The 26967-nt window shown below is 38.4% G+C and overlaps 1 protein-coding gene across 2 annotated transcripts in view; it reads right to left on the bottom strand.

Annotated features, from left to right (window-relative positions):
* The window catches only part of LOC140495992 (nuclear protein AMMECR1-like), a 188211-nt gene extending 162620 nt beyond the window's left edge, over positions 1-25591 (bottom strand). Inside the window, exon 1 of one of the 2 annotated variants that reach the window (XM_072595387.1) lies at positions 25444-25591. The gene's annotated coding sequence lies outside the window, so the exon portion shown is untranslated. The remainder of the gene's footprint in view (positions 1-25443) is intronic. The other variant, XM_072595386.1, reaches the window with a different exon arrangement.
* Positions 25592-26967: the final 1376 nt, after the last annotated feature.

The following is a 26967-nucleotide window of genomic DNA, read 5'->3' as shown; positions in this document are numbered from 1 at the left end:
GTATGCTTGCCTTTATTGGTCGGGGAATTGAGTACAAGAGTCAAGGTTGCATGTTGCAACCTTAGAACATTTTGGTTAGGCCAAACTTAGAGTATTGCATTCAATTCCGGTTACCACATTCCAGGAAGAATGTGGAGGCTTTGGAGTGGGTGCAAAAGAGATTTACCAAGGTGCTGCCTGGATTAGAGGGTATGAGCTAGAAAAACTAAGGTTGTTTTCTTTGGAGCAGTGGAGGCTGAGGGGAGATTTGATAAAAACCTGTAAAATCATTACATCATTGATGATCAGAATCTTTTTCTCAGAGTTGAGGGGGGAGAGGTAGACGATTTCAAAGGAGATGTGAGGGGCAAGCTCTTTACACAGACAGGTAGAAATCTGGAAAGCGCTGCCAGGGGTGGTGGAGGAGACAGATACGATAGAGGCATTTTAGGGACTTGTAGATACGCAAATAAATATGCAGAGAATGAAGGGATATGGACAAAGGGCAGATGAAAAGAATTAGTTTAATTTAGTATCATGTTCAGCACAACGTTGTGGGCCAAAGGGCCTGTTCCTGTGCTGCACTGTTCTATGTTCTATGCTCACCTAGGTTTGTGAAGTCAAGTCCAGAAATGACTTGCTCAACTACCGTCAGTACATGGTTAAAAAACGACTTTCAATCCAGAAAGTATCCAAACGGTTCCATATCTTCCAGTTTTTTGCATGAATATAAATATGAATCCCCAAACATAGTCAGGACGTTGTGATCCTAATGTCAGGTTTAAAGCTGGATTCCAAACCCACATTCTCTTAACATTTTTTAAATATTTGAGATTAAAACTGTTGGACTACCATTGTGGCATGGAAGAGCCTCTATGGAGTGACCTTCAACTACAGCTTTGGTCAGTTAGGCTGGGACAGTCTCAAAGTACTCCTAGAGCACTGAGCCATTGGTCTGCTGTGAGGAGCCAACCACACGCATTTTCTCTATGCCAGACGCTGTGGGATATGTCAGAATTCCAGTCTGCCTCTAACTGTTAGGCTTAGTTGTCCTCTTAGTTTGTTGTCCACCATTTTCTGCCAGCAATTTAAAGTTACAAACCCTCATGCCTCAATCAGTTACTCCACTGTCAGTGTCCAGAATTCCTTTCCATTTCAAGCACATCTTGAAAAAGCCTTGCATGCAAACTTTTAATGTAACATTTTCTAAGAATCAAGTAAACTATTTCTGGTGACCTTTGTGTTACTTTGTATGCTTTTATTCTATTTTTTCTTAGGAGTTGCATATGTTGAAAAATATCTTTTTTTCAGACATTCTGGCAAAATTGATCAATGCAGAAATCTGGTGCAATATCAGAGACTTTTAAGAAGTCCATAAAATAACTTAGTCATAAAGGTCATTATTATTGTTACCTTGTAAATGTAGTTCTTTATTTTAATAAAGAAAAACCATGCTTTTACAATAAAAGATAGGTTTATACTCAGAATAGTCACCTTAAAAAGAAACTAATTTTTTAAATTACAAGAAGAACTGCATTTCATATTTCTTTTTGTGTTCACCCTCAGTTTCCATGTGGAAATTAAACTGCATTGTTCAAGTTTCAAGGAAAACAAATGCAGTAGTAAGTGAAAAAAGGTTGCTATACAGAAACTTCCATGCGAAGGTGCCAGTGTTGGTGTGGAGTGGACAAGGTTAGAAGTCAGATGACACCACATTATAGTCCAACTAATTTATTTAAAATCACAAGCTTTCTGAGTGTTGCCCCTTCACTTGATTAAGGGGCAATGCTCAAAAAGCTTATGATTTCAAATAAACCTGTTAGACTATGATCTGGTATTGTCTGACTTCTGACCTTATACAGAAACTTGTGACTCACATGGATCAGACCTGGAAAAATTAGGCAACTCCAAATATACCAGTGTCGGTTGCTTACTGTCAGATGACAATACCTTAAGTTTGTGATAGTCTATGCAATTAATAATGCAACACTGATGCACTGTGATTGCAGAAACCTGATATCCGCAATACATTGTCCCACTCAATGCTCCAAGGAAGCTGACCAGCACCATCTAGGCGCTAGTACACAATCTAGCCAAGTATCATCAAAATTGATACTAGAATTACATTTCTGGCACCTCCCAAGTATTCAACTGTGATTGATCAGCATTAAGAAAAGCTTGGGTTTCTTGGATATACGCACACACACAGGCCCCCAAATTAATTTCCTGTGTCAACACTGGGCCTCTGGAGGTCATTAGACCTCCTGTATATGTTTCCTGTATATGTTTCTCCACTTCCCCCTCTCTAAATTCCAGCTCAAAAACTGTTTTACAGCTGTATTTGTTCTGGTTCAGTATTCTGACCTCTGCGCTCTGCAGAAATTAGAGTACATTGTAAGATTTCCAGTATCAACAAAAGAAGCAGTGACAGACATGATTACAGAAGCTTGTAAATCAAACCAGATGAGTTAGAAATAGTCAATTTTAAAATGTTGGGCAATACTACATAAGCCAAGATCCATTGCTTAAAATTTTATTTAGTGTCATTTTTAAAATGTTTTAAAGTTGGATGCTTTATGAAGTTAATAATGTAATAATTATGAATATTGTTAGTGGGTTAGAACTGAAGATTGATGGCAATTATTCAAAAATAACCCAATGTGACAAAGAACAATTTTACACCCCTTAAAGAGAAAATGACCTACTTGTTAAAACTGATAGTCAACTAAAGAGATAAAAGACAATATAAAATTAAATTCTTCAAACATACTAAAGACTGTGCAGATCATGTTGAATGGGAAAGTAGCAAAACCAGATAATCAAAGCTGCAGAAAGGATGAGTGAAATGAAATATATAAATATAAATCAATACAGAAACAATTACAATTACATTAGGAAAAATGAACTCAGAAGCAATATGGACCCTATGTAAACTGGTAATGGTAATGCTGTCAATGTAAGGAAATGGAAGACATACTGAAAAAGTTTTGCATTATCATCTACTGTTAAGGAAGGGGTTAACATGTTGGACATCCCAAGGAAATTATTATAGAATCAGGGCCAGGAACTTAAGAAAACTAATTTAAGTAGTAACAAATACTAAAAAGTGATAATGCCCAGGAGTACAAAAAAAGCAAAAGAGAACACAGTGTATACCCTAATTGTAATCTTCCATAATACCTTCTTCTTGTTTTATAATCTTTGACCAGGAAGCAATACTGTAAAGAAAGTTCATAATTTATTTAAAATGTCAATGGAAGCTGTAATTGGATTTAAGAATGTTTGAAAATTACTTTTAAGTTGAATTACTTTGCATCAATTGTGAAGTAATCAATTACAATTTTCTTTGATAATAACAAATACTGGTCCACATAACCAGGTGCATCTTGACGTGGTAACAGGAAAGAAGTTAAAAGAAAATCTGTGTGGTTGGCAAACACAAAGAAGAAAAGCTACAAACAGAGGTGTTGAAAGGTGAAGATGATCAATGCACAGATACAGACACAAAGAAAATGAAGACAGAAAAAGAAAGAAAAACTCAGAATTCTTGTGAGGGGTGGAAGAAAGTAGCTCTCAGGAAGAGATTGTGTTTTATGTTTTGCAGTAAAGGAGTCAGAAGCTTTTAGAGATTAAAGGCCCAGTAGCAGGAAGGTTGTGCACTCAACTCAGAAATTCTACACAGCTGCAAACAATGCTCCAAGTACACATGGGCAGTGGGTACATGTGCCCACAGAAATGCCCAGACCACCTAGGAAAATTCCATCACAGGGTGACCAAGCAGAAAATACTCAGTCTTGCAAATAGAATTTGACAGAACTAACAGAATTAGTGAGGAGCTGTTCCTCTTATGACAGGCTGTTTCACACCCATGCTTGCTATTGCTAAAGATGCTGGTCATACCACCGTACCTATTAAACTCAAAGGTGAAAGCTGTTGTCAGATAGGACTCCTGACCTGTCTTAGGTATACAAAAGGCAGTATGCTTTGGAACTGTGTGGCTATGTACTATAACATCCATGTGAGGAGTGATGTGACTGCTAACAGTTAGGCATGACATATCTTTGTTATATCAACTAGTTAACATAAAATCCAATTTGTTATTTGAAGTGTCATTTCCTTGATAATTCATAGTAATTTGTGTTACTTTTGATTTATTTTAAAGTAATTAAAAATCTTAGAATTTTATACATTATTTATTTTTTTTAAAATTGGTTATTTTCGTTTACAACTCCCTGTTGGGATCATAATAAGCACGACTTCTGACCAATCTGGCTCAGTCCTGAAGCTGCTGAGAGAACCAACAAGAGGAAAAAAATCTGATTAACCTTAACCTCACCAATCTACCTGTCACATGTGCAAATGGGCATGAAATATTTGCTGGTGTGACTACCACATAGTCCTTATGGTATTCAGACTGTGATGTTGTGCAGCTCTTCGATCATTTTAAATGAGACTGACCAGATCCGGTACTTCAAGACTTTGTATCCATGCAACACTGTGACTCAGCAATAGCAAGAGAGTTTCATTTAGTCACAATCTGTAACTCACACCCTGCATATCCTTCATTTAACATTATCATGAAGCCAGGAGCAGCACCAAAGAAACCTAAAATGAGGTGCCAACTTAGTTAAGCTCAAACATCTTCAAGGTCCACATGCAGCATGGATGGTGGATGCAACATGGTAAAGGCAAAACTAGATGATCCCATAGCCAATATTCCAGTGGAAATACTGAATACTTGTGCGCCAAAGCTATCTGTTCAATTAGCCAAGTTATTTCAATAGAGTTACAATACTGGTATCTACCTGACAATGTGTAAAATTGTCCAGTTATAGCCTCTCCATAAAAAGCAGTGCAAGTCTGGTCTGGCCAAATGACTGGTTTATCAAATTACTCTTAATAATTAGGAAAATGAACATAGATCATAGAACAGTACAGCACAGTACAGGCCCTTCGGCCCTCGATGTTGTGCCGACCTTTTACCATACTGCAAGATCAAACTAACCTACATACCCTTCGTTGTATTATCTTCCATGTGCCTATCCAAGAGTCGCTTAAATGTCCCGAAAATATCTGACCCTACTACTACCTCTGGCAGTGCATTCCACACACCCACTACTCTCTGTGCAAAGAACCTACCTCTGACTTCTCCCCTAAACCTTCCTCCAATCATCTGAACATTATGCACCCTCGTGATAGCCATTTCCGCCCTGGGAAACATCTCTAGATATCCACTCTATCTATGCCTCTCATCATCTTGAACACCTCTATCAAGTCACCTCTCAACCTTCTTTGTTTCAATGAGAAAAACCCTAGCTCCCTCAACCTTTCTTCATAAGACATGCCCTCCAGTCCAGGCAGCATCCTGGTAAATCTCCACTCCACTCTCTAAAACTTCCACATCTTTCCTATAATGAGGCTACCAGAACTGAACACAATATTCCAAGTGTGGTCTAACCAGAGCTCTATAGACTAGCAGCATAACCTCATGGCTCTTAAACTCAATACCCCTGCTAATGAAAGACAATACACCATACACCTTCTTAATAACTCTATCAACTTGGGTGGAAACTTTTGAGGGATCTTGGACATGGACCCCTGGATCCCTCTGTTCCTCCAAATTGCCAAGAATTCTGCCTTTAACCCTGTATCCTGTATACAAATTCAACCTTCCAAAATGAATCACTTCACACTTTCCAGGTTGAATTCCATCTGCCACTTATCAGCCCAACTCTGCATCCTGTCAATGTCCTACTGCAACCTACAACAGCCCTCCACACTATCCATCACTCCACTAACCTTCGTGTCATCGGCAGACTTACTAACCCACACTTCCACTTCCTCATCTAAGTCATTTATAAAAGTCACAAAGAGCAGAGACCCCAGAACTGATCCCTGTGGAACACTACTGGTTACCAAACTCCAGGCTGAATACTTTCCATCTACTACCACCCTCTGTCTTCAATGGGCCAGCCAGTTCTGTGTCCAGGCAGCTAGATTTCCTCTGTATCCATGCCTTCTTACTTTCTGAATGAATCTACTGTGAGGAATCTTATCAAACACCTTGCTAAAATCCATATATACCACATCCAATGCTCTACCTTCATCAATGTGTTTTGTCACATCCTTAAAGAATTCAGTAAGGTTTGTGAGACATGACCTGCCCCTCACAAAGTCATGCTGACTGTGTCAAATCAAGCTATGGCCTTCCAAGTAATCATAAACCCTGTCTCTCAAAATCCTCTCCAACAATTTCCTCACCACAGACGTAAACTTGATTGGCTTGTGGTTCCCAGGATTATCCCTATTCCTTTTTTTGAACAAGGGAACACCATTTGCCACCCTCCAATCATCTGGCACTGCTCCAGTAGGCAGTGAGGATGCAAATATCATTGGCAAAGGCACAACAATCTTTTCCCTCACTTCCATAGTGACTTGGGTATATCCCATCTGGACCAGGGATCTTATCTATCCTTATGCTTTTAAAGATTTTCAGCACATACTCCTTCTTAACATTAACCTGTTCGAGCATATCAACCTGTTTCACGCTGTCCTCACAAACATCACGCTCCCTCTTAGTAGTTAAAATTGAAGCAAAGTATTCATTAAGGACCTCTCCGACCTCCTCCAACTCCAAGCACAAGTTCCCTCCTTTATTCCTGACTGGTCCAATCCTCACTCTGACCATGCTCTTGTTCCTCAAAGAAATGCAGAATGGCTTAACATTTTCCTTAATCCTACCTGCTAAAGTTTTTTCATGCCCCTTTCTCACTTTCCTAAGTCCATTCTTCAGTTCCTTCCTGGCTACCTTGTAACCCTCTAGAATCCTGTCTAATCCTTGCCCCCTCAACCTTAAGTAAGCTTCCTTCCTCTTCTTGATTAGATGTTCCACATCCCTCATCACCCATAGTTCTTTCAACGTACCATCCTTTCATTGACTCAGTGGGACAAACCTGTTCAGCGCTATCAGCGAGCGCTTTCTAAATAATCTCTACATTTCCATCGTGCTTTGTCCTGAGAACATCTGTTCCCAACTTAGGTACCCCAGTTCCTGCCTAATACCATTGTAATTTCCCCTCTCCCAATTAAACAAAAGTGTCAGCAACAATGTTATCAAAATGTCCTTGCTCATCAATAATCTGCTGATTGATGCTCAACTTGGGTTCCACTAGGGATATTAAGCTCATTATTACCTTGTTTCAGGCATAAGCAAAAGATCTGATTTCCAGAGGTGTGATGATAATCTTGATATTCCTGTGTAGTATTTAAGACCAAAGCTAAGCTAGAGCCAATAGGAATCAGTAGGAAAGCTTTCCACTGCCTGGAGCATATCTAACATTACGAAAGATGGTTGCGATGTTGAAGGCCAACTATCTTACTCCCAGAAAATCTCTGCAGCTATTCCTCATGTAGTACTTTACAGCACATGTTACACCATCTTCAGCTACTTCATCAATGGTCTCCCTTTCAAAAGAAGATTAAAAGTAGAGATATCTCCTAATGTTTCCATAATATTCAATATTATTCACAATGCCTCAGATTCTGAAATAGCTTCTAATCCATGTATTATGGTCCTCTAGATACAAAGGTCAGCATTCTGTTAACCTTTTCAAATTATATTTTCATCTCTTGATTCTTCTACCACCGACAAGGCACAAATCAGGAGTGTGATAGAATGCTCTCCACCTACCTGGATGAGTGTAATTCCAACAATATTCAAGACATTAATATTTTCCCACAAGAAAGCAGCTCAGCATCACATCCATTTCTTTTAATATTCAGTCCTTGCACAACGCATTACCTGTACCATCTACAAGAAGCACTGCTGAAAATGTGTTGCTGGAAAAGCGCAGCAGGTCAGGCAGCATCCAAGGAGCAGGAGAATTGACGTTTCGGGCATGAGCCCTTCTTCAGGAAGCACTGCTGCCACTCACCAAATGCACCCTTTCTTTTTAATATTTAGCAGGCCAAGAGCAGCAGGTGCAGAGGAACAATACCACCTGGAAGTTCTCTTCCCCTCACACATCATCCAGTATTTGACAACTGCTCTGTCAAACTATGGCACTCATTCTCTAACAGCACTGTGGATGTGGACTGCAGTAGTTCAAGAAGGCAGCTGAACATTACCTCTCAATGACAATCAGGGGTGGAAAATAAGTGTTAATCTTGCTAACATTCTGCAATTCCATAAATGAATTATATATAAACATTCTGGACATCCAGAAGACATTTAATAAAGCTCCATAGAAGAGACTGTTAGATAAAGCTGAAGCACATGAAATTGAAGGCAAATCATTGAACTAGTTAAGAAATTAACTAAGCAGAAAAGAAAGACTGTAGGAATAATGAGCAGGTTCTATAATTGGAGTGATGGTTTCAGAGGTGTCCTGCAAGGATGTATAGAGGCATCATCATTTCTGATTAATTTATTCGAGTATTTTAAAGAAGTCTCAACCAGCATAGATGGAGGGGAACCAGTAGATGTGTTGTATTTAGACTTCTAGAAAACATTCAACAAGATACCTCACATGAGTTTAAGTCGTAAGGTAACAGCCCATGGTGTTAGAGGTAATATATTGACCTAGATAGAAAACTGACTAATGGGCAATAACCAGTGAATGGGGTAAAGGGGTTCTTATCTGGGACCTTTGTACTTTATGGTGCTGGGACCTGAAGGAAGGAGATGAATGTACTGTACCAAATTCAGAGGCAACATAAAAATAGGTGGAATGTCAGGTTGTGAGGAGGAAAGAAACAGTTTACAGATAGATTAAGTAAGTGGGTAAAAAGTTAGCAAATAGAGTATAATGTAGGAAAATGGAGGCAGTTCAGAAAAGGTTCACTAAGATATCCCTTGGTATGAGGGATTGTCTTATAAGCAAAGGTAAACATGTTGGGACTTTACTCATTGGAATTTAGAAGAAGGAGAGGTGATTCCATTGAAAGATACAATTGAAAGATATAGGATTCCTAAGGGGCTTGACAGAGTAAATACTGAGAGGGTGTTACCCCTCATAGGAGAGTCTAGGACTAGAGGGCATAGTCTCAGAATTAAAGAGTGCAAATTTAAGACTGAGATGTGGAAGAATTTATTCTCTCAGAGGGTTTATGAGTCTTTGGAACTTCTTGCCATAGAGGGCTGTGGGGGGCAAATGTATATTTAAGACTGAGATAGATAGATTCCTGATCAGTAGGGGAGTTAAGAGTTTCAGGGAAAGGGCAGGAAAGTGAACATGAGGAGTTTCGATCTAATAGTCATGATCCTATTGAACTGCGGAGCAGGCTTGAGGGGTCAATGGCTAATCCTGTTTCCATTTCTTATGGTCTTATGTCTTAACTAATCACTACACTTAACATTTACTTAGATGACAGGATAGAAAGGCACATATTCAAATTTGCCTATTGTAAAGTTAGCCAGTATTTAAGCAGCTTAAGTTAAAAATTAAAAAAAGTATTGTTAGATTAATTGAATGGGAAAACTGTGGCAAATAGATTTTAAAGTGTATATATGAGGTAACCTATATTGGATTTAAAAAAGGATAAAATGGTACTTTCTACAATATGAAAACCTAGAAAAAGTGATGGCTAAAAAAAAGCTTGAAGTTTAGATAGATAGATCTTTAACATGTCATGAACAGATGCAAAGCATAATTTTTAAAAGTTAACAGAATGCTGGCCTTTACATCTAGAGGAACATAATGCAAGGTTGGAAGCTATGCTTCATTTATACAGAGTTCTGCTCAAGTTCCTTAAGTAGTATTAGTAGTTCTGGGCACCACTCTTTACACAATCCAGATTCACTAGAATTTAGAAGACTTTCAAGATATTAAATAGACTAGGTACGTGGATAGAGAGAAACAATTTCTGTTGGCCTGGAAGTAATGGTCTTGTGGGCATAGTCTAATAACTAGAGTCAGACGTTTTGGGAGTAAAATTAGGAATCATCCCTTCACACAAAGGGCAGAGACATTTGAGAGGTCTTGTTTACATGTAGCAATTGATGCTAGATGATCAGCTTGAAACTGGTTGGTAGATTGGAATTAGCTAAAGGTAATGCAGGATATGAAATATATGTGACAATATGAAACCAAGTTCCTGATCAGCCATGATCTCACTGGAATTTGCTCAGAAGGTTAAAAAGCTTATCTCTGTTCAAATGTTCTAATTACTGGGAACATTTACTGGGTCCATCACAAATTACATGCTGTAAATGTCCAAAATAGTTTAAATGAACTAATGTTAAAACTTCAGTTGGAATCCATACAGAGTGAATCTGAGCTGGAGGCTGTCACTGAGAAATCCTAAAATTATGTTAGACCAACTGGTATTTTGGGCATGAGTATGATCAGCGTCTTACAAATTGCATTTCTGGTAGCATTGCATGAGAATTATGTTACTTGCCCTGATATTAAACAATAAGATTTTCATTATTAAAGAACAAATTTTATAATTTATGAACATAAAAATTAGGAACAGAAATAGATCATCCAAACTTGCTCCACCATTCAATAAGATCATGTCTAATCTGTTTGAATTCCACATTCCCATCTGCCCTGTTAAACTAACGAAGTCTAACATGCACTTTAAAAATATTCAATATCTGCACTTTTATCAAATTTTGAGGCAGAGAGTTCCAAAGTCACTCAAACCAAACCTCTTTGAGAAAATAATTCCATCTCCTTTAATTCCTGTTAAGGGTACTGGAGGGACAGTTTTTGAAAGTACTATTGGTCCACTCACTTCTGTGATATAACTTAGAATGAACTAATTTTTTAAAAAATGTTGATGGTAAGACTTTTCTTTTGCATTGTTTGCCACTGAACATTTGACTTGTCATCTAAAATTGCCTTCCAAACGGATTTGATTTTCAAGGGTCATTTCTAAAAAAGAATCATAGATTTTTATTTTGAACATTCCTTTTTTCAATAAGCTGGCATTGTCATAGGTGTCACTCATACAATCAGATGTTCCACCATTTGCTAAACCAGCAAATCAATCTTCTATGATAACCAATCTTCTCGCCTGAAGCTAGTAGACAAATTACAAGACTGTGATTTGCACACAGGCACTTAATAAAATAAAAACATAAAATGAATCCCGTTTATGCATTGGCTATATCATTTCAACTTCAAATGCCAGAATTTCAACAGCACTCCAGGAAAGATTTATTTCACAGCACAACATAAATAATGAAGTTAGTCCTTTGTAGATGAGTACAAGATTAAAAATACACTAGAGTCATAATAGAATATGTGAGCAGATTTTAAAGAGAAAACATGCCTTTGTTAGCAGGGCTAGTACACTAATCAAATGCATTATGGGCTGTCAGGTTGGAACACCCTATCAAATACAGTATCATTTATGATCTTTTGATAGCACTGTGCACCCATACAGAATGTAATACATTGTGTTGTAATGAACAGGAACAAAATTATTTCTGAACCTTAGATAGTATTTGAAGAACTGTGGGCAGTTCTATTCTCCAGATTATAAAAGCGACTGGACAACTTGCAATAAGGATTGACCAGAATGACACTAGAACTATGAGATTATACTGATCAGAAAAGATTGAACACACTAGAAAGCTCTCTCTCGAAACAAGTGATTGGTATTCTGACAGCAATCTTTAATGCTATGATGTAGTAGACATAGAGAAGATGAGAATAAAATTGGGTAATCTCAAAAACGAGGACAAGAATTATGATGTGCCATTAATTTGTGGCTATTTATTTTGATGCAGGCAGCTTGAAAACTGTACTGCCTTCTCATTTACATTATTGCAGTTTCCAGCTAGCATTAAGTGCACTGTTGAGCAGTTTTAGTCCTCAGCAAAGATGGAAAATTGTCAGTGGCTAGCACAAGTTCAAGCTAGTGTAGTACTTATAACAACAAAAGAATTCTGTACGGTAACCATATTAAGTCTTAAGGCAATTATTGCTTCTGATAAGAACAGCTCCTTCACTCTTATGAAGAAAGGTCTCTAGCTTGACAAACAGGACTGTATAGGTCTGTTATTTATGCCAAGAACATAGCTCTTACACAGAGTTTGAAACACAACATTTCTAAACTTGAAAAGGCTCACAGATATTTACAGCACAGAAGGAGGCCATTCAGTTCATCGTCTATGCCAGGTCAATAAAGATCTGACAGCCCTCACCCCATTTTCCAGCTTTTGGCCTCTGGCCCTGGAGTCTGTGGAAGTGAATAACTAGCTATTGCTTAAATGTTCTAAGGGTTTCTGTCTCAATCACCCTTTCAAGCAATGAAGTTCAACTCACACCCCTCTCTTGACTTAAAAAAAAATTCTTAGCATCCTACTTAGAACCTTAAATCAATGTCCCTGGGCTATTGATCCATCTGCAAATGGAAAGAATGCCTTTCTATTCACCCTGTTTAAGCCCCTCATAATCGTACACATCTCTATTAGTTCCTCTCTTAACTTTCGCTGGTCCAAGGAAAGCAACCAAAGCTCATCCACTCTTTCATTATTTCTCAAATGCTCCAGCCCAGGTAGAATCCTGGTAAACCTCATGTGCGTCCTCTCTCATGTGATTATATTGGCACTTATGCTGGAGTGGCATAGAATATTGACTTTCTTCCTTCAATGCTGGGCATTACACCAGATGGCTGAGACTGCTTCAACATGGGTGTCAACCTTGGAACAGGCTGGTGCAGTCTGCTGTCATTTCCACTGCTGGTCCTGTGGGAAGAAAAAATCCTACCTGCAGATTAGGCTGTCAAGACCATGCCCACAAAGCAGGGGAAGGATTTCCCCTTTCAACATGCACAGGCATGCAGGACAGGTCCAGACTGACAATACTTATCCAAGTGCACAACAGAGGTTTAAATATGCCAGTGTCAGAAATATAATTCAATTCTGAAATTCAAAGTGAGAAGCAAGATGGGGTATAAATAGGGCATGAGACTCTTGTTAACATCCTTTTTAGTTCAATATCACTGTACTTATTATATCTGTTTGCCAGCAAACTATTCTCCTTTTTGTGGTCATAGGTCTTTTCTGTCTTTAGCATATGTATCATATCTAAACTGTTGTTTCTTTATAAACTACAGTAGTCCCCGCATACCCGTGGGTGATATGCTCCAAGACTTAGTGCAGAAGCCCGAAACCACACATTGTAGCTAACTCATTCATTTAAATGGGAAATTTGCCTTCCCAGCAGCCTCCTGGTCACTGGTTCTGCAATGTTCCCTGTAATATGTTCAGGCTGTGGTAAACTACGGGCAACTGAAATCACGGTAACAGGACCCGCAGATACGGGGGTCACCCTGTACTTTAAAATGGCTTATCAACTTCTCCCTTTTTTGTCTGGGTAATCTATAACTGCATAAATCTTAGAAAACCAACCTTAAAGAGGTAGTTTGATTGGATCTGCTACTGGAAGCTTTTCTTAGTTAGTTTGACAGCCTGATTCAGAGAAAGCTATGAGATTGACACATTTTAACAGTGAGCATGTCCCAAGATTATCTGTGCAGTACTGGAGGCCTTGTTGCAGGAGGTACCCAAGAGTAGAGAGAACCCTTATACACAGGAAGGTCTTTGATTAGACACTGCAGTAGGAGCAGATATCTCTCATGGTCAATGGCATCAATGTAGCACCAAGGACCTAGATGCAGTGCCTAAGTTTAGTGATGACATGAGTGCTTAACGTTAGTGAATGCATCTTTAAATGCCATATCAACTCAACCACTAGCTTCACATACTGATTAATTCATCACTTTCCTTGACTTTTCAAGGAATAATCTCTGTCAACTATGACAAGTCTTTATTTATAGCTTTATCCCACCCTGACACACTGATCAGCCATGGTCTTAATGAATAGCGGAGCAGGATAGAGGGGCCAAATGGTTTACTTCAGCTCCAATTATTTTGCTTTTAAACTTATTCGTAACACACATTACTATTTATTCCACCATGACAAGCACATCACCCAAAAGCATTGCATCTGACTCAATGATGCACCAAATCCTCTCCTGCAGAATAAGGTCATACATACAAGCAGCAATACCAAAGGAGGGGACAGTCACTGCTGCATTTCCTCACCACAATGGAGGAAATAGTATTCGACATCATGACTGAGGCCATGGCCAGCAGAAGGGTTGGCCTGGAACCATCAAAGATGATGTCACCCCCTAGACCTAGTTCTCTATCTCACATTGCACTTCCCCATCATGTCACAATCATTTCTCACTTTCAAAATGCAGATGGTCTGAGGTTGCACTTTTTCCTCTCCCATCTCCCATAACATTAGCCAAGGTTCACTTAATCACACTCTTGCACCTGAATTAGAAGGTTGTGGAGTGAGGTTTATTCCAGGACTTGAACATAAATTTCAAGGTGATGTTCCAGTGCCATGATGACAGAGTGCTGGACTGTTAGAGGTACCACCTTTATGATGACATATTAAACCGAGGGCACATCTGCCCTTTCCAATATAAAAGATCCCATGACATTACTTGAAAGCTCTTACTGCGTGATCTCCCATGTGGCAATGTGGACTTCCTATAACAGGTACAAAAATAGCAGTGAGCAGGATGATGCCCTTAATTGAACATTTATGGGCTTCATATTGGCCAGCCTTGATCTTCCCCACCCCTAATTTAATTGGTGGTGTCAGAAAGGCAATGTGCATTCCACCTCTGCATTCCCTCACAGTTCTATGGTCGTTACCCACTCTCAAGGAGTGAATTAAATTCCATATTGGTAGGAACTTATTTGATCTAAATTTTATCACTTTTTGGTTTGCCATCAAAGATGTTTATATGTTTAAACCAGCCAGACGGGCTGATTTTCAACTGACACTTAACCATTTCTGAAAAATGGTCAACTGTCAGAGAAACATTGGGTGGGCACTTCATGATGCTGGTGCCTTCTATATTTTATAGAAAATTTCATTTCTGTATAAAATAAAAGTGAACTATCAAGATATCCAATTTTCTGATAAATATTTCTGCAAACCTTCACCCCATTGTCATTCAACAATGAGTCCAATAGAACTTCAGCATATCTAATCTTACTGGCTTCATTTTTCATTATTAGCTGTTTATCTTTCATTGTTCCAGAAACACTGAAATCATGGCATTCTGTTGAACATTCATAGATCCCTATCTGTGCTTACTGTCTAATTCAATTAATCATTCCTTTAGTTCTTTATTAAAGATGTACAGTCTTTATAAAATGAATTACTTTATTTGAGAGCCTATTCCACACACATAAGTCGTAGGAAAAAATATATCAACCTCTAGTTTTTCTTGAAACTAACACAATTGATGCTCCTTTTCTCTCATTCTGTTTTCACAATTCCAAGTTAAATAACCAACTAATATCTACATTATGCAGACTAAAATGTGTATCACATGCATTTAAATGTTTAAAATAGGATGTGATATATAATATTTAAACATAAAGAATATAACTTGTGCTGATAACTTCTTCTTCTCAGGCAGTCCTTTGGGATTTAGTATGATTTACTTCCAGTCTGGTTCTGAGATGACTGATAAATCCAATGTGCAAGACTATGTTGAATAGAGGACAGGTGGTGCTGGGACAGTGGGGTGAATGGCCTGTTTGAAGCTTTATGTGTTCTCACTGACTCCTTGACTTCCTCATTTGTACGTTCCCCAATAAAGTGTCTGAATGTTTTCAGTGCCTTTCTGAATGGATTTTCTCTACAAGTTAAGAACTCTCATGACTTAGTGAGGATATTCAAACTCTTCAGGGCTGCTCAGCTACATCCCAAAAGAATTTTCATTGTTCTCCTGAGAGTCTCCTGCCAGAACTGCATTCCGAGCAGAACAATTGCTTTGAGACTGTGGTGTCGAGCACATGAATGGCGCATTCTGCCCAGCAGAGCTGTTTGAGTGATTAGTATCTTAGTGATGGACAATTCATTTGGGAGAGGAAGCTGTTGTTGGACCATCTTTTTTGCACAACAACTTAAGTTATAACATTAATCTTATGAAAGGAAACAAGGATGAATTGCTTTTCTTAAATTCATTTGATGAGGGCATCACTAGCTGGACCAGCATTTACTGCTAATCCTTAATTGCCCAGAGGTTAAGAGTCAACCACATTCCTGTGGGTCTGGAGTTACATGTAGACCAGACCAGAAAAGGCTGGCAGTGTCCTTCCCTAAAGGACATTAGCAAACCAACAATTGATAATGGTTTCATGGTCATCATCATCATCATCATCATCTGATCTTGATTTCAGATTTTTTAAAATTGAATTCAAATTCTACCTTCTACTGTGGCAGGATTTGAACGCAGGTACCCAGAACATAACTTGGGTCTCCAGATTAACATTCCCGCAAAAATGCCACAAGGCTTTCGCCTCCCCATGATAGATTACTCTCTCTCCACTTACTGACAGTTAACACCCAGGACAAATTTAACAATCCTAAATGGCATTTTCCTTGTTTTTAAATTATACCCCTTAGTTCTAGATTCTCCAGCTAGGAGAACCATCTTACCTGCATCTACTCTGTCTATCTCATTAAGTATTCTGCAGATTTCAATTAGATCATCTCTCATTCTTCAACATGCTGGAGAATACAGGCCCAGTTTGCTCAATCTGTCTTCATTAGATAATCCTGCCATCATGGAAACAAGTCTGGTGAACCCTTGGTTAACTCTCCCTGTAGAAATAATATCCTTTCTCAGGTAAGGATACCAAAACTGCACACATCACTTCTGGTGCAATCTAACCAAGCTTTTATGCAAATGAAGCAAGATTGCACTGCTCCTGAAATTAGATCCTGTTGTGATGAAGGCTGACTTTCCATTAGCCTTCCTAAAAGCTTGCTGCTACTACAAATAAATGCATATTTATGAGGAAAGATTTACAAATGAAAAAGGATGTTGTGGCTATGGATGGTGTGCGAGAAAGATTTGCTAGAATGATTCCTGGATGGCAGGACTGATGTATGAAGACAGACTGGATTGTTCAGGACTAGAGTCACTGGAGTTTCGAAGAATTAGGGAGATCTCATAGAAACCTATAAAATTCTAACAGGGCTACTTAGGGTAAATGCAAGAAAGATGTTCTTGATGACCAGCGAGCCCAGAACCAGGGGTCACAATCTATGAATAAGGAGTGGGCCATTTAGTAATGAAATGAGGAGAAATTTCTTCATCCAGAGAGTGGTAAGCCTGTGGAATTCTCTTCCACAGAAAACAATTGACGCCAAACATTGATTACTTTCAAGAAGAAGTTAGGCATTTTTTGTAGGACTAAAGGGATCAGAGGGTATGGGGAGAAAACAGGAACCCCTGTTAGGCTGATGATTAGCCATGATTATATTGAATGGTGGAGCAGGTTTTAAGGGTTGAATGGCTTACTCCAGCACCTATTTTCTATGTTTCTGTGTTTGCATAAATTTGATATACATAATCAATGGAGAAGATTTTAAATGTGAGTAACTTAAAAAAGTTATATATTATATATGAATATGTTTTAGCAAAATATATGTCCTCTTGGGAGCAGATATACCAGAAAATATATCAGAACACATTGTTAGTGGAAACAACTTTTGGGTTATTCTAACAGCTAATAGATTAGGTTGTGAGTTGGTATTTGGGAGGAGCTGAGGGAGAGAAATGGAGGTAAAGACATGATTCCTGTTCTGTGCTGACTAAGAGAATTTACAATAGGCTAGCGATTCAAATGTAACAATTGGCTTGGGTAACTGAGGGCCAAGAATGGGGTTAACCAAAAAAAATATTTGCCTGTGTTCCTCTTATGAATGCTATCCAATCATCCTTACCGAAAATATGGACAAGAACATGAATGGGCTGGGCAGGTATGCTCTTCAAAGTTAAAATATCTTCAGAGATCACCATCTGGATGCAAAACAGCCACTTTGGAGAGCTATCAGAGTGCTGCTGGCACCCATAAAGCTATAAGCCAATTGGAAGAGATCAGGGAGCGAATCACAGGGCAAGTAAGTGACAGTTTTCAAAAGGTTCTGTCAATTTTGGCAAAGTTGCAAAGATATTGTGTACTGATTTTTTTTTGAAAATGAGAAAAAGAAAGCAACAGAAAGTAGAGTACACCTTCACAGTATGAAAATGAATATTTTGTCTCTTCAAATTACACTATGGTTCACTTAGGTCGAAGCAGCATAGTCCATTATAAATTGTGACTGGCCTTTCAAGTTGATTCAGATGTCTCTTTTATGCTATTCCCTATACAGACAATAACACGCTAAAAGCAAAATTAAGACTTTCATTTTAGAAATACATATTATGATTTCACTAAAGTACATCAATTCAATTCCATTGGCAATCTACTTAATACTTTAGTAATACGTTAATAGAATATACTTTAATAAAATCAGCATATTTGGACATCATTGACTAATTCACTCATGCGAAAAATCTAATTTAAAATAATAATGATTGAAACGGGCGTAAGTCTAGAGCACTAAATTATAACGTTGTTGATCTAACAATTTCAGAATTATGCCCTCTACATTTTCCATTGTGATCACTATTCACAAAACTACTGTGTAAGGATGACATGTTGCTTAATTAGTCATTTCTTTCTTTTACTCACATTTATTTATACAACAAACATCACTATATTTCAAAATAATACATTTCATGTGCAGAGCATTCAGCTGTTTTCAAATGTTTTTCAGAGATGTAATGAGATTCAACCTAATTACAAGAACAGTTCCTATCAACAAATACATACTGTGTTTTTATCTGTATAATGATTTTAAATTTGTGGGATTGTGGATATTTTTAAATTAAATGTCTGAGAGCATAATAAAGGCTATTGTCTGTATTGTTATGTCATTAATAAGACTTCCAGTCATATGAAAAAGGTTTAGAAGCATGGATGCCATTTCCAGTTGTGTGGAATAATAGCTTTGAGCCACAGCTGCCATCTCATGTATGGTGAAATAAAATTTAAGTGGCTGATTCATGTCATGAAGAACTGGGTTTAAGAGAGCAACTGTTCTTTTTCACATGGTGAATGTGTATTTATCTATGTTTTGTTACTCCCTACTTCTCTTTCTTTTGAAAATCATGACAGGGTATTGTCACCATATTAAAAAAAATACAAATAAATGCAAACTATGCAAGAAAAAATAAAACATCCTTACAGTTAAGTCTTGTGGACTTCTTTAAATCATCATGTTCACATTTTAGTTTTGTTCTGCAAACTAAACATTGACAGCTTTCTATGCCACAGGAAGTGATGGAGGGTCAGATCTTTCCTGTCTTGCACCAAGAAATTATTTCTGTGAAAAATATATTGGTGTACTCTTACTTTACATTAGAATGGTGTCAGTATCCAGATTAGCTTTAAATATATTTTTAAAAATGAAGGAAATACTGTGTTGACATTTATCTTGGCATATCCTAAAGTGCATTACAATTAATAGATTCCTTTACTAAGACCAACTACTGTTTTGGATGCAGGTTTGCTCGCTGAGCTGGATGGTTCATTTCCAGACGTTTTGTTACTGTTCTAGGGAACATCTTCAGTGGGCCTCAGGCGAAGCAATGCTAAAAAAATCCTGCTTTCTATTTATATGTTTGGGTTTCTTTGGGTTGGTGATATCATTTCCTGTGGTGATGTTATTACCTGTGGTGTAGTCACTTACTGTTCCTTTTCTCAGGGGATGGTAGTTGGGGTTTAACTCGATATGTTTGTTGATAGAGTTCCGGTTGGAATGCCATGCTTCTAGAAATTCTTGTGTCTGTCTTTGTTTGGCTTGTCCTAGGATGGATGTGTCGTCCCAGTCGAAGTGGTGTCCTTCCTCATCCGTATGTGAGGATACTAGTGAGACAGGGTCATGTCTTTTTGTAGGTAAAAACAATGCTGGAAACCAGATTCTGGATTAGTGGTGCTGGAAGAGCACAGCAATTCAGGAATCTGATGAAAGGCTTTTGCCCGAAACATCGATTTCGCTGCTCCTTGGATGCTGCCTGAACTGCTGTGCTCTTCCAGCACCACTAATCCAGAATCATGTCTTTTTGTGGCTAGTTGGTGTTCATGTATCCTGGTGGCTAGTTTTCTGCCTGTTTGTCCAATGTAGTAGACAAACATGAACATCGAGTTAGACCCCATCTACCACCTCCTGAGAAAAGGAACAGGAAGTGACTACACCGCAGGAAATAACAGCACCACAGGAAATGGCATCACCAACCTAAAGAAACCCAAACATATAAATAGAAAGCAGGAATTTTCAGTCTTGCTTCGCCTAAGGCCCACTGAAAATGTTACCTAGTAGGGTAACGAAACGTCTGGAAATGAACCTTCCAGCTCAGTGAGCAAACCTGCATCCAAAATCTCAACCTGAGCTACAAATCTTCTCAAAACTTGCTACCAACTACTGTTGTTATTGATTTTAGCTGCTGAAGCCTTCACCACTGGAATTTCCTCTCTAAACTTCTGCACTCCTTTCCTTCTCATTCTTCCTTTAAGATGCTCCTATAATCTACCTCAGATCAAAACTTTGGTCACCTAGTGTTGCATGGTTTAATGTCAAATGTTGTTTTATGAAGTTCCTGTGAAGTTATTTGAGACTCAATGACATTCAGGGCATTATATGGACACAAGTTGTTGATGTTGTTAGCAGAGTCCCATAAACATCAATTGTTTTTTGGTTGTGTTGGGAAAAATAATGTTGGTCACGATATATCCTTTGTCTTCAAATAGACCCAGTGGAAATTCTAGATGCAGCAGACTGGGTTGGGGCTTAGCTTCCTTGTTCAAATTATAATGACTCCAACAATTCAGCAGTTTTTGGTGGCAGTAGAATGTCAGCCTAGATTATGTGCTAAAGTTGAAGAATGGGGTTTGAACCTACATTGTAAGTTGTGTCAAAGACCAACAGAGGGAAACTAAAATAAAAAGGAGGGAGAAGATTAAATATGAGATTAAGCTAGCCAGTAACATAAAAGAAGATTGCAAGAGTTTCTTTAGATATACTAAGAGTAAAACAGAGGTGAAAATGGATATTGAACTGCTGGACAAGTAGGAATGGGAAGCAAAAAAATGGCAGAGGAAATGAACAAGTACTTTTGTGTCAGTATTCACAGTGAAAGACATGAGTAACATCCCAAACATTCAAGAGAGGCGAGAAGCAGAGGTGAGTATGGTGGTCATTCCCCAGCAGAAGGTGCTAGAAAATGGCCTGATGGTAGATAAATCATCTGGACCAGATGGACTACACCCCAGAGTTCTGAATGAGATAGCTGAAGAGATAGTGAAGACATTAGTGGTGATCTTTCAGGAATCACTGGAGTCAGGGAAGGTCCCAGAGCACTGGAAAATAGCTAATTAAGAAGGGAGTGGGGTAAAAGACTGGCCAAATTACTGGCCAATTAGCCAATTGTTGATAAGATTTTGGAGCCCAAAGTGTTGGGTGAGATTTCTGAATACTTGGAAGTGCATGGTAAAATAGGGCAAAGTCAGCATGATTTCATTAAGGAGAGATCATGCCTGACAAATCTGTTAGAATTCTTTGAGAAGGTAACATGAGGTTAGACCAGGGGTGGGAAACCTGTGGCCTTCTAGGCCATTGTGTGTGGCCATTTGAATGAATCCAAAATTTGCAGAACAAATCTTTTATTTTTTTAATATGTTTTTTATTGTCCTTTATTATTTTTATTTTAATCTTAAAATGAATGTATTTAAAATACCAGAGAGTAAAAGAAAATTCAACTGAATAATTCTCACAGACTGACCGCCGCAATTTTAAAAATGTGAATTTTGAAGAATATATAATTGAAGTTTCTTGGATGCAGTCTTATTAGATTACAATTAACATAATGCGGCCTTCCAACATGAAAAGGTTCCCCACCTCTGGGTTAATCAGAGAAGAGCCAATGAATGTTATCTACTTGGACTTCAGGAAGGCCTTTGACAAGGTGCCGCACAGGAGGCTGCTGAGTAAGATAAGAGCCCATGGTGTCCAAGGCAAGATACTAGCATGGATAGAATATTGGCTGTCTGGCAGAAGGCAGAGTTTGGGGATAAAAGGGTCCTTCTCATAATGGCAGCCAATGGCCAGCGGAGATCTGCAAGGGTTGATGGGGGACCACAACTTTTCACTTTATACATTAAGGATCTAGATGAAGGAACTGAGGGCTTTCTGGCTATGTTTGCAGATGATACAAAGATAGGTGGAGGGACAGGTAGTATTGAGGACTTGAAGAGGCTACAGAAGGATTTAGACTGGTTAGGAGAGTGGATAAAGAAATGGCAGATGGAAAACAGTGCGGGAAAGTGTGAGGTCATGCACTTTGGGGGAAGAATAGAGGCATAGACTGTTTTTTTAAATGGGAAGAAAGTTCTGAAATCTTAAATACAAAGGGACTGAAGAGTCCTAGTCCAGGATTCTCTTAAGGCTAACTTGCAGGTTGAGTTGGTAGTTAGGAAGGCAAATACAATGTTGGCATTTATTTCAAGAGGACTAGAATATAAAAGCAGGGATGTACTTCTAAGGCTTTATAAGATTCTGGTCAGACCACATTTAGAATATTGTGAGTAATTTTGGGTCCCATATCTCAGGAAATATGCATTGGCCTGGGGCGGGTCCAGAAGAGGTTCACAAGAATGATTCTGGGAATAAAAGGCTTAACATATGAGGAATGTTTGAGGACTCTGGGACGATATTCGATGGAGTTTTGAAGGATGGGGGGGGGGGCGGGATCTGATTGAAACATACAGGATACTGAAAAGCCTGGATAGTGTGGATATTGGGAAGATGTTTCCGTTAGCAGGAAAGAATAGGACTTGAGGGTACAGCCTTAGAGTAAAAGGGAAGAACCTTTAGAATGGAGATGAGATAGCCAGAGAGTGGTGAATCTGTGGAACTCATTTCCACAGAAGGCTGTGGAGGCCAGGTTATTGAGTACAATTAAGACAGCAATAGATAGATTCTTGATTGTTAAGGGCATCAAAGGTTATGGGGAGAATGCAGGAGAATGGGGTTGAGAAAATTATCAGCCGTGATTGGCAGGGCAAACTCAACAGGCTGAAGGACCTAATTTTTGCTCCTAAGTCTTGTGGAGCCTATCAACTGAGTCAATATGTCACTAATTGGTATTACTGAATGAAAGAAGGGCTAAACACATTAAATTTAGAATAAGCATTAAGATTTCAATGTAAAGGTTGTTGCATGAAACTTTATTTACTATATAATCAGATTTTTATTAGTTCCAGCAAAAGCCACACTTTTTAAATCCATATCGTCATAGTCATAATTCACATTATAATTCACAATAACTCTTCACATTATTGATTTTAACAGTTTCAGAATGCAGCTATTTTCATATCAATAAAGCCTAGTAGTAGGAAAAGAAAATTAAACCTTTCCATCTCTGATCATTGATTTTGTAAAGTAAAATGCATTGAAGAAGCAAGGGAAAAGTGAGGTTTGCATTTTAAGATAACATCTACAATTTGTGTTTATGTGGTACCTTCAAGCTAACAGAATATTACAAGGTGCTTCACTGGAGTGTTTTCAAACAATATTTGATCCAAATAAGGATATTAAATGATAAAAAAAATGATGGAACTGTTACATTTAAACATCTTAAAGGAAGAGAGAAAGGTCATGAGGTGGAGAGGTTCAAGGATTCAATTCCAAAACTTAGGGCTTAGGCAATTGAAGGCACAAGTTGAAGATGAACAAATTAAATTAGAGATACTTAATAAGCCAGAATTAGAGAAACATAGAGATGTTAGTTGGTTGTACGATTGGAAAAGGTTCCAAAGACAGGAAGGGTTGAAGACATAAATGGAATTTGAAAACAATAGATTAAAGATTAAAATCTGAGACATTGTCAGACTGGGGGCAAATGTCATCAGTGAGATGGGTGAACAGGACTAAGTGTGAATTAGGATATTGCAGATAATTAGAATTTTGGCAGAGAACCAGTTTATGGAGAATGGAAGGCTCTCCAGGGCAGGACTGAAACAGTTGAAGTGAAGGATGTCAAAAGCATAGATGAAGCAATTCAACCACAAATGAATTAAGGAAGGAGCAGACAAATGATGTTATGCTGGTTGATGTGGGCAGTCTGGGTGGTAATATGACTATGTGTTCAGAAGCTCATGTCAGAGTCAAGTGCACATTTATAGCTATTTTCATAAAATAAGAATACTTTTCAAAAATAAAGATTGAATCTGAAATAACAAATGGAACTGCTCCATTCAAAGGTGAGATATACATAAGGATGGTATGCTGTCTGCTCCATGTGGAATTAGCTGATCTTAACTGGGGTAGACAGTGTAAGAGCTATTACCAACACTTCTGTTTTTGGTGGGAAGGGTGGTGGCACAGGGGAAATAGTTACAATTCTTATTTGTGTTTCCTCATCACCAACCCCTGCTGGAAAGTGCATGTAGGCAGATTTTGGTGAATACAATATAAAACTTAGTGATGAGGTCTTCTACAGTTGAGAAACCCACTAAAAGTATTATGCAGAAGTGGAATTGATCCCTTATGATTTGGGGGAATTACTGGTAATGGATCAAACCTGACTTAATTACTGTATATGTAAGAGAATTTCAGTGAGGCCTGTGATTGAAAACAATGGGTTAACATATACAATGTAATTGCAATAATTTGCTTTGAAAAAACAATTCCACCAATCAGCATATCAAGGTTTTGTTACTTCAATTTGATTATCTTTTGACACAGCATTAAAAAGACAGCTGTTGGCTTTTTTTGTGCCTGCGAGGTAATAGCCATTGCTTTAACCCTCTCGTTAACAAACCAATGCCAGAACATTGGTCAGAGTTTTATAGCTGGGCGAGGTGAAGTAAAAGAATGCTTAGAATTTCCCCCCACTTGGTTTCTGTACAGTGACTCCACTGGAAGTTCAGTATACAGACGCAGAGAACATTGTAAAGTGAAAAGCACGAGATATCACATCCCCAGTACGTCTCATCACAACAGGAATTTCTTTTAACTGGCCAGACCTTACTGTTGTCAATGCCCCTTTAAAAGTCAAAAGAAGTCTCGCCGCTTGCTGAATTGGAACTAAAGACCGTGAACATCGCAATGGGAAGCTCTGCTTCAGCCTCAGAAGCATGATGATTAAAGGCCTGCCCCGATTTTCAGCAAGAGGCAGAACATTAGGAAGGCATGAAGCGGCTTCTACTTTCAGCCATTATCCCAAACGAAGGTAGAAAGCGCCGTAGATAGTGACAACGAGACCGCCAGATACAGGGACTGGAAGTTAATGGATACCGGGTCGCCTTAGACCCCACAGCACATGTATTATTTGGAGATACTGAGATCGCGACAAATACACTCTGCCAGTATCATTATCCAAATCCAGGTTTGATTTAAAAAAATAAAAATGTAAATCCTAACTAAACCACGGCGACCGAGCTGCATACACAGACATATCTAGACACATTTCTGGTTTTTCATTTTAAACAAATGCTCGGGTGATGAATGGACCATGACTTACCGTGCTAGACTGACAGTCACACCGGCAATCGAACGCCGTTAGATCCAGCTGCTGAAACTACGTGAAATCGGTTCCAAAGAGGAAAGTAATCCGGCGTGATTAAAACACAACGACCAAGGAGAGATAGCTGAGTCACCAGCAGCTCAAATCTTTTAACATTCTCGCTGCGTTAGCGTCTGCATCTGCAGCACCAAAATGCTCCCAAAATAGCGCACCCTCCAAATTACTTGCTGGTGACGACTAGAGAAATCTGAGAAGGTCTTTAATATACATCATGTCATGAAGCGATAGGGTCGTTCGGATTTACGAAGAGGCGATACCTACCATTAAACAAACAGAGGAAAATACGTGTTAGTGTCAAAATATGCAGATTCGCTGAATACATTGTATATGCCAGCATCTTTGAAAGTGTCTTTTCAAATGGACCAACTATACCATAAATTCAATGTACCTAATGGGAGCTTTGAGGATACATATTTGTCATTTTAATCTATTAATGTAGGATGCATTTTAAAAGATCCCAGCAAAGTATTCTGGACAAGGCTATAGACATTGTTTATTTCCACAATTGTGCTGCCTGAAATGTCTGCATCCTATCAACCTATAACTGCAAACGATCCTTTTCCTTTTTCAAACTAGTACAGTAAATTCCTTCACCATCATTGTCCCTTTAATTAGCTAAAACACACGGCCACATCTCCAGTATATAGGCGATGGGCTCATACAGATATATTCTGGCCAAATTCTAATATGTTCCAGACATCAGTGATTGTAGCTATGATGTAATAGTAAGCCAATCAAAACACTGTCAAGATCAGAACAATTATCTGTTGATACACTGCTCGCTCAATAACCCAGATGCTTGTCTCTGTGTCTGAGATGACACACAGCCTGCAGAGAAAAAAAGATGGCAGGTAGTGTCTTCTGTAGATACCGCAATAATGAGGAGATGCTAATGCCCCCGGAGGAAGGTCAATTCTATGTCCTTAACCTGTGGTTATTTATATTCTTACAGAAGTCCACAACAATGCAAACCGACATTTTGGAAGAATTTACAGAATGGATCCAATGGGATGTTGTGGTGTTTCATACTTTGTGTGAGTTTAACAGCAATCTGTAATAAAAACAAAGATTTCCCATTACTTTTAAAACGAACATCTATCCATTTGGTCTGTAGTAAGACCACTTCAAGGAAATCAAACATTTCACACTTTGATTATGTCAGAACCGCTTTTATAATGGGCATAACTATGGAATTCTCTTTATTTTACAAAAAAAAGGCTAGTGTTAAAGACACACTCTCACTTGAGATAAACATACACTGGCTTCTTTAAATGTTTATTAACCTGAAAACAAAATAGTGAATGTTAGAGATTTGAAGGAAAAAAGATGATGAAAATGCTGAGAGGTTTTCAATGTCCAAAAGAACGAGAATATTAAAGATTATAGTTTCCCTACACGTCCCTAACAAAATGGTTAACTTCCATTTTTGGACTTGAAAAAAAATCTAATGGCTTTTGGACA

Source organism: Chiloscyllium punctatum, chromosome 25, assembly GCF_047496795.1.
Source record: "Chiloscyllium punctatum isolate Juve2018m chromosome 25, sChiPun1.3, whole genome shotgun sequence".
NCBI lineage: Eukaryota > Metazoa > Chordata > Chondrichthyes > Orectolobiformes > Hemiscylliidae > Chiloscyllium > Chiloscyllium punctatum.
This window is presented reverse-complemented; position numbering and strand designations above follow the sequence as displayed.